The following is a 9,472-nucleotide window of genomic DNA, read 5'->3' as shown; positions in this document are numbered from 1 at the left end:
CAAAATCAATAGGCTTTTTGTGTGCAAATACCCATAGGGATTTTATTTTGGGGCATAAGTTTTATATTTTTCATCAGATTTTAATGAAATTTGAGATTTGGGCAAATTTTGTGGTAGGGGAGACGGTAAAGGTTTTAATTTAATTCTAAAGGAATCAGAAGGGCACAAGCATGTATCAGCTTTTTTCAGAGACTATCGATTTTTAAGATATGTTACACGTGATTACAGTTCATGTCCATAAGTTGAATGCAGCATGTAGAGTTGACAAAAATTCAATAATTGCACATTAGCAGGGGGATATTATAAAATTAATAGGCATTTGTGTGCAATTGAACTACACTCCAATTAACCCAGGAATTATCGAATACCTCTGCTAAAGTACCTCGAACATGATGTCATCCGTAAGATTCAGAAAGAAATTTAATCAAGCAAAAGTTACAACAGCTGGTATATATATATATATATATATATATATATATATATATATATATAAAAATTTAATAAATGGAGTAATACGCATATGTTAGATGAATTCTTTTATTTCTGACATATGTTTCAAAGATTACAAATGGTTCCTTCCAAAGGAATAAGTGATGTTGATAAAGATGTAATCTTCTCTTCAGGGAAATACATAGGATCCAACTTAACAGTAAGACATTTTAACCGAATGTGATAACTGTGGTTAGAGATACGTAGCAATCTTCTCTACCCACAGTTATCACATTCGGATAAAATGTCTTACGGTTAAGTTGGATCCTATGTATCTACCTGAAGAGAAGATTACATCTTTATCAACATCACTTATTCCTTTGGAAGGAACCATTTGTAATCTTCGAAACATATGTCAGAAATAAAAGAATGTGCTTAACATATGCGTATTACTCCATTTATTAAATTTTTATATTTACTCAAATACCCAAAATAACAGGGAGTTTCTACCTCATAAACAGGAGTTACACCACAGTCATTTTGTGATCTTTGCTACCCTGGTATCTGTTAACCAATTTATTTTGTCAGAGTTAATTATTAACTAAGAGAATATAAATACATATAATAATAGGCGTAGGAGTGGCTGTGTGGTAAGTAGCTTGCTTACCAACCACATGGTCCCGGGTTCAGTCCCACTGCGTGGCATCTTGGGCAAGTGTCTTCTACTATAGCCTCGGGCTGACCAAAGCCTTGTGAGTGGATTTGGTAGACGGAAACTGAAAGAAGCCCATCGTATATATGTATATATATATGTTTGTGTGTCTGTGTTTGTCCCGCCAACATCGCTTGACAACCGATGCTGGTGTGTTTATGTCCCCGTAACTTAGCGGTTCGGCAAAAGAGACCGATAGAATAAGTACTAGGCTTCTAAAGAATAAGTCCTGGGGTCGATTTGCTCGACTAAAGGCGGTGCTCCAGCATGGCCACAGTCAAAAGACTGAAACAAGTAAAAGAGTATATATATATATATATATATATATATATATATATATATATATGGATATGTCAGTCAGTCAGTTTCCCTCTCTCTCTCTCTTTCTCTCTCTCTCTCTTACCCACGCAGGGCCAAATACAGAGGGGACAATACTATGCAGAACTGTTCTTTTCGGAAAAAAAAAATACAAACAGAAGGGATCGAAAGCATTTGGGACGTGTAAACAGTGAAATAACAATGTTCTGTTTATAATAAAGTTCCCAAAAGGGGGAGTAAAAATGTAATACAGATTAGGTTTATCCGTGGAAAGAAAAGCCTACATAAAAGACCATGATAACCTCAGGCAGGGAAAGAGCACGAGAGCAAAGTGTTCTCCCTCTCTCTTTTGGATTTACAAGTTCATGCTCAAAGTAGTTTCGTCATTCACGCTTACAATCTTTGCTACATTCATCCACCTTTTATTGAAACTTTCATGAAACAAAGCTTCCCTCTCTATTCTCACCTTCCTTTTCATGTGTTACTTGAAAAAGTTGATGAGCGATTGGCCAGAGAGGAAAGTGTTTGTCTCTAAACCTTTCAAATGCATTCACATATTCTTTCATCATAGCCACCAGTATGGTGAAAACTGCTCTGCCTTCCTAGTTAAAGGAAAGTGGTGGGGCAATATTCATGATAAACTCGGCCAATAACCGAATTTGTCCTACACATGATAGCAGCTGTTGGACATAAATCCACAGGTCTGAAATAGTTGGACACTATACGCGTGTGTGCGGAACGGTTTCGTTGCTCTGACCACATCTTGGGCAGGTTGGTTCAGTGTTTCTTGAACCGTGTCTGTAAAGCTTATCTCAAACAAGCAGTGCTTCCCAATAGCACTGCCAGGCCAGTGATCTCTGGTGATTGTCCATAGGTCCCGGCCTGAAAGTGGTCCTTAGAGGCAGGACAGCTTTTCCTCATCAATGCCCAGATTCTCCCCAAGAACGTTGTCACACCTCCCCTCCACTAATACTCTATGGAACACTTTTGTGGAAGTAGAGTTGCACAAGTTTGGTCCTGGGTGGCAGAGTTGCTTGAGAGCATAGCAACACTCATGGTGCCTAGTCTCAGTCTCTGTTTGATCTATGACTGCAGTTCGGCCAAAGAGATGAGTTGTGGGAAAGCGTGTCTCACAAATGGCGACCACACCTGTTCACCATCATCTACGAAGTGCTGGAGATGTCGCAGTCTCAGCACATGACTGTGCATCATCAACTATGGCATGCCCAGCCCTCCATTTAGTGCGATTTGACAGCAAATGGATTGCCTAACCATCAGAATGTTTCCCTTCCACAAAAAGCAGAAGAGTATGCATTCCAGTTTGGTGATGGTAGGGTCAGGACAAGGCATGATAGTCAGGTAATAATAGATGACGGATGCAATGTACGCATTCGCTACCTCTGCCTGACCTTTTAGGGATAGCTTCTCTCTGCTCATTGCTTGGTGAGAATGGCTACCCTACTTGTAATCTCATCCCAGTTCTTCTTCATTTGGAGGTCTGGTCTAAACTGGTCCATCAGTCTAGTGTCCCATGATGGCAACACTAGTGGACAGCATGGGCCTGTTTCTCCAGGTGCTGAGCCTCAAACCCACTGACTTTTCCAGGTTAATTTTTGCTCCCATTACCGCTTTGTATTCATTTAGTGTCTCGCAGACCAGGTCAATAAACCTGTGGCTTTACACCATGACAGTGACATCGTCCACATGTGCAAGCACACTTCTCCTACATTTCAGTTCTCGTGGGATGCCTCTCAGCATCACTAGCTTCCACAGTAGTGGCTCAAGAGTCAATACATACAGAAGTGACAAGAGGGGGCATCCCTGATGGACCAAATGCATGATGTGAAATGGTTTAGACAGATGCTCATTCGCACAATCCAATCATGAAAGACGGGAGTGAAACCAGCTGTCCTGAGGATAGATTCCAAGTATTGATGGTCTACCCTATCGAAAACTTTGGAGTGATCCATATTGATCAGTGCCCCACCCATGCCAGGTTCCTTAACTACCCAGTCTATGATGTAGCACATGAGGTGGAGGTTGTCATGGATACTTCTGCCCGGCACAGCGCATGTTTGCACCTTGTCGACTAGTTTCTCGATGACAAGCGCCAATCTCTCAGCTAGCACCTTAGCCAAAATTTTCAAATCTGTGTTGAGCAGAGTGATGGTCATCTGCAGCTGTGATGGGTCTTTCACAACACTCCACAGGGTAGACTTTAGTGCCTACCTGCATTGCCTGCAGGTAGGCACTAAAATTTACATTGCGTTCTGACGAAGACAGACAGACAGTTAGTTAGTTTGTTAAAAAGTGATGGTGGAGACAGTTTGTTTCAAAGAACTCAAAAGTATGTTTAAAGATTGTTTTATATTTGTTACATTGAATGACTTTTGTAAAATACTAGCAGAAATACCCGGCGTTTCCTGGGTTAAAAACTAATGAAATTTATCAAATATTAAAAACTAGAAGTCAAAAATTGGTGAATATGAAAAAATTGGAAATTAAAAACAGTTTGTTGTCATATTTTGTGCATAGTTAAGAACATTTGCTTCCACCTTTACTTTTTAACCATAACTTTTGATTTGTATGGATTCTTAACACCTTTTCAATTATATATATTAGAATATTATATTTCTTCTTAATGTTCTTTGTGTTTACATTCATGTAATATAGATATTATTTTCAATTGTTTGAAATTTAACTTGTTTTGGTTTACTTTGGTAACATTCATCGTCATCATCATTTGATGTAGGTTTTCCATGCTAGCATGGGTCTGACAGTTTGTCTGAAAACTGGTAAATGGGGAGATGCACCAGGTTCCAATCTGATTTAGCATGGTTTCTATGGCTGGATGCCCATCCTAATGCCAACCACTCCAAGAGTGAGTGGGTGCTTCTCACATGCCACCGGCACAGGTACCAGTTGCATAACAACTGCATTGGCCACAACTATGATCTCACTTGGCTTGACAAGTCTTTTCAAGTATGGTATATCACCAAAGGTCTTGATCACTTGTCACTGCCTCCCTGAGGCCCAAAGTTTGAAGGGTGCTTTTCACTGCTACCAGCATGGGTGCAAGTTATGCGACAATGGCATCAGCACTAGCTACTCGACACTAGCATTGACACTGGCACTGACACTTGATAACAATGTGTTAGTGTAAATTTTCAGATATATTGATTTGACTGGTATTTTGTATCTTTTTCTATATCTGAATATACTGGCATAATAGAATTGATCATTGGGAATGTAAGGTGTAATCATCAATTAAGGATATGGTTTTCTCCATTCTTGTTATTCATATTGTTATATACATGTGTGTGTGTGTGTGTGTATATATAATATATATATATGTGTGTGTGTGTATATATATGTATGTATGTATGTATGTATGTATGTATGTATGTATGTATGTATATATATATATATTTATATGTTTATAGCATAGAGAAAATAGCACTGCTAGGCACTGCACACATCCTATAAAGACCACTCTCAATGTAGTAAAAAATAAGATATATTAAAATATAGCTCTGAAACAAACCACAGTACATACCCAAGGTGCACTGAGTCACACTTAGTTGTGCAGTGAAAGTATGCAATTAAAGTGAGACTAAATAATAATAATGCTTAGTTTGAAGTTGAATACAAAATGCATTGCATACGATTTTCTTTCTAATCAACTTTGGAAGGCTTGCTGACTCTCTCTGTCTCACTTTAAAATAGTATTAGATATTTTAGTATTCATACATCATTTCTCTTTTTCACTTGGCCCTTATGGTCACTGTTTGTACTGATAGAAGTGCAAGCAAGAATTTAATGGCTAGATAAAATCATTTGTTTACTCCTTTTCTATGTAGAATAACAGTATAAATACATTTTTTAACTTGTTTTCTTTTTCTCATGAAATTTCAGATATGTTAAATTTCCATTGTATTTTATTTGTATCTGCAACATTGAAAACTTGCTTGTGTTTCAGCAATGTACACACCCAATCCCATTCTCCTGCCATCCACACCAGAAATCTTGATCAAGATAGTGGTAAAGATTGACAAAATAGTGATAGTAGTGATGAAATTGGTAATAATAGAGATAGTAAAAGTGTTGGTGTTAGTAAAAATGACGACAGTGGTAGTAGTTGTGGTGAGGATAGTAATAATAATTATGATAACTAGGGTAATGATAATGTTAGTAAAGAATATTAAGGTATTAGACCAAGCAGTGATGATGGTAACTGGCGAGGAGAGGACTATCAGTTGTCTATTTTGTACTTGTCTTATTGCGTTGGTCTGGAGGGAGTGTCTAGCAAGCTTCCAATGTTGGTGAATGTATTCTGTAATTAGATTTAAAATAAATATACTAATGGTCGGATCTGCAAATAAACCAGCTAACTGATCGAGCATGCTTGGTGAGGAGAGTGGTAGTTGGACACCCTGCAGGAAGAAAATCTACACACATTAAAGGGTGGATGAACTCGTGGGAGTCAACAGCCATCCAGTAGAGTGTATATGAGAGTAGGTGTGAACTCTCTGTGCCTTAGTCGGTTACCATCTAGTGACTGTGTCACAATAAAAGTACTGGTGATTGCACAACCTTATAAATGGTACCTCAGAATGACTGATGTCAACTTCAAGTAATAATCATAACTGCATTAATGACTGGAACTGTCAACAGGGAGGACATTGCACATGACAGGCATGGAATGTCTGATCAAGCTTTGACAAGTTGTCATTAAGCCATTGATCAGGATCAGAATCAAAGACAAAAGTGCAGAGGGAGAAAAATGAAATGGCAAAAAGAGTTAAACAAGAATGTGATTAAATGTTGGCTGAGAGATGAAGAAAATGAAAAAGAGGAAATTGTTATGTGCCTGAGAATGCTGATGAAAATGATCTAACTGGTCAAACAGCAAATATTGCACATTTGTACAACAGGAAATGTTGTACAAGACTCAAACAATGAAGAGAAGATTCCAGAAATGTTGCAAAGTAAAATGTTTTGTGTGAACAATGAAGTGCCACTAAATGTAAGGTATATTGACGTAAGAAAAGTAAAGATAGCCACTGACAAAGTAAATGGTATGTCAAGCTTGGTTAAAACAGAGAGCAGTAGTGAAACAAACCAATGTTGTAGCTAAACTAATAGGATCCAACCAGAAGACTGTTGAGGAAAATAAGGGGAATGGAAAGAAAGAACCAAACTGGAGGAAGAGAATGTGAAGAAAGAACTGGGGCTATTGAATAGAATAATGAGAGGAGAGCTCAAGAATAAGGTAGTAGTCAGAAAACAGAATGGACAGTATATGTTAGTAGAAAGGGGAATGCAAACAGTACATGAAGAATTGTCACAAAGAGATGATGAAGATGGGAGAACAACATTAGGAAGTGATTCCTGATGCAAAAGAAAGTAAAGTATTTGTGGGGAGAACTTTGGAACAGGCTAGTGTACATGAAACAAGTGCAGAATGGCTAATACAGAGAGACAACTTGCAACTGTACCAAGACAAAAAGATGTCAGAATTGATTTGTATTCAGTGTGACTGAAGTTTTAAAAAAATGCTAAATTAGAAATGACCTGGTCTGGATGGAGTACAAGGTTATTGGCTGAAAACTTTTACACAGTTGCATGAAAGGATCACTGCACACCTGGATGGATGCATGCAGCAGAGTCATGTCCCTACATGGATGACAAGTGGACCAATGTTATGCCAAAAGATTACCAGAAAGGTTTTGTGCACTTGAAAGTTTATTGAAAGCTTGTGAATATCTAAGGTTATAGGCAGTAACCCGCTACCCACATAAATTCTACCAGAAATAAGAGCAAACCTGAGTCAAATTGAATAATGACAAGAGCACTCAGCACAAACCTCAGCCAAAGCAACACCAACATCCTCTCAATGATTAACTAGAGATGATTTTTTAAATGAGAATATCTGAAATAAAATCAACTGCTCTGACAAACGAGAATACTAAAAACAAACCGGATCGCTCTCAAATGGAAAAATAATCCATATACCTTCTCTGGTACCTGATCGAACCCAATGGGAGTCATGGAATGTGCAGGCTGTGTTTGTAATGGTGTGTGTGTGTCATCTGGGTAATAAAAATATTTGCATGACTTGAGTGCATACATGTCAATAAGTCTTTGAGAGTCACTATGTAAAAGTTTTGGAAACACTGGTTAAAATGCAACAGGAACTTAAGGAGTGCAAAAGCCAATTAATGACATTTGAAGTGTGAGTATATGTGTGTGTAAAAGCTCTTTTACACACACATATACTCACACTTCAGGCATGTTTGCATACATGTGTGTGTGTGTGTACAATGGACATGGGATTGTAATGTTCAATGCTGAAAATGTGTGTGTATGTATGTGCATGTACAAGAGAACTATGTGAAATTTTACATATACATGTAAAGTAAAAAAACAGGGAAAAATAATTCAGAATCCTTGTCCGGTACCGGATTGATCTCAAAATCTAATCAGTCTGTGCCAGTCATGAGACTAAACATCCCTGAAAGTTTCATCTGAATCCATCCAGTGGTTCTTGAGATATCTTGTCCACGGACTAACAAACAAACACGACTGAAAACAATACCTCCACCTTCACTAAGTCGGAGGTAATAATTGTTTTAAATAATTAAATTGCTTATAAATATCACAAAACAAATGGGAATTTGACATTTTAATTAAGTTCTTAATGAAGAATATTTGAGGAGAATTTGGTTCCAATTTTCTAATTTTTTAAAAATAATTGCATCATATTGTTAAAAATAATTGTATTGTATCAGGCCTTTAAGAATGAAATGTCAGATTTTGAACTGAAAGTTTATTTTACTTTACCTCAACAAAAGAGCATTGCAGTTAATTAAAGTATGCACCTAAATTATCAACACAATTTTGCCATTTTATCGGTGGCTTATTTATTCTGGCAGGGAAGAATTCTGGAGAGCAAGAGGTGATGAAATCATGAAAGGCTGTTTTTGCATCTTTTTCAAATTTGAAGTTTTTTCCTTGCAAAATGTTTGTTGTCTAATGCCTGGAAAACATGATAGCCAGTTGGCGCAAGGTCTGGTGAATATGGTGGATGAAAGAGTACTTCCAAGTTCAGTTCTTATACTTTGAGTAGCATTCTTTGTACATGTGGTCAAGCATTGTCTTGCAAAAGAATTGGCCTGTCTGTATTGACCAATCTTGGTTGTTTAATTGCAAGTTCACTCATCATTTCATCCAATTGGTTGGTGTATACCTCAGCTGTAATTGACCTACCAGGTCTCATGAAGCTGTAGTGGATGGCACCAGTGCTGGACTACCAAACAGATACCATTAGCCTTTTCTGGTGAATCTTCTTTTTTGGATTGTGTTTTGGCACTTCGTCTCTATTCAACAACTGTGCAGAATGCTTGCTATTGTTGAAAATAATCCATTTTTCACCACACAATGCAATACAATGCAAAAATGGTTCACTTTTATGACATGACAGAAAAGAACAGCAAGTTTCAAGAAGACATGATGCTCATTCAGTTCATGTGGTACTGACTTGTCCAGCTTCTTTATCTTGCTGATTTGTTTCAGATGGTCCAATTTTGTTGGAATCGAAACATCAAACCTTGCTGCTAACTTGCACATAGTTTGAGATGTATCTGCTTCCACTACAGTTTCCAGCTCATCATTATCCACCTTGGCCTTAGGTCTATCACAGGGCTGATTTTCAAGAGTAAAGTCACCAGAGTGGAACTTCTCAAACCTTTGATGTATAGTGCGCTCATTCGTCACATCTTCACCAAACACCTCATTGATGTTTCGAGCTGTCTGGGATGCATTGGTTCCATGACAGAACTCATATTCATAAAGAACATGAATTTTTGATTTATCCATGGGTTCACAAAAAATTATTTACAAGAGAAAACTCACTATATAATCAGACTCCATGAATTGCGTTTCAAAAAGTAATGATGTAACTCTTGAATGTTGTAAAACAAAGAATTGTCAGGATAAAACATTAGAGTTATC

At 37.6% G+C, this 9,472-nt stretch overlaps 1 protein-coding gene across 2 annotated transcripts in view; it reads left to right on the top strand.

The window, feature by feature from the left end:
* LOC106877988 (multiple epidermal growth factor-like domains protein 8) overlaps positions 1 to 9,472 on the top strand; it is a 695,248-nt gene that overhangs the window by 614,048 nt on the left and 71,728 nt on the right. The window lies entirely within an intron of this gene.

The sequence above is a fragment of the Octopus bimaculoides genome, chromosome 1 (genome assembly GCF_046866305.1).
Source record: "Octopus bimaculoides isolate indiv1 chromosome 1, ASM4686630v1, whole genome shotgun sequence".
NCBI classification, from domain to species: domain Eukaryota; kingdom Metazoa; phylum Mollusca; class Cephalopoda; order Octopoda; family Octopodidae; genus Octopus; species Octopus bimaculoides.
The sequence above is the reverse complement of the archived record's forward strand: the minus strand, read 5'-3'. Positions and strand labels throughout refer to the sequence as shown.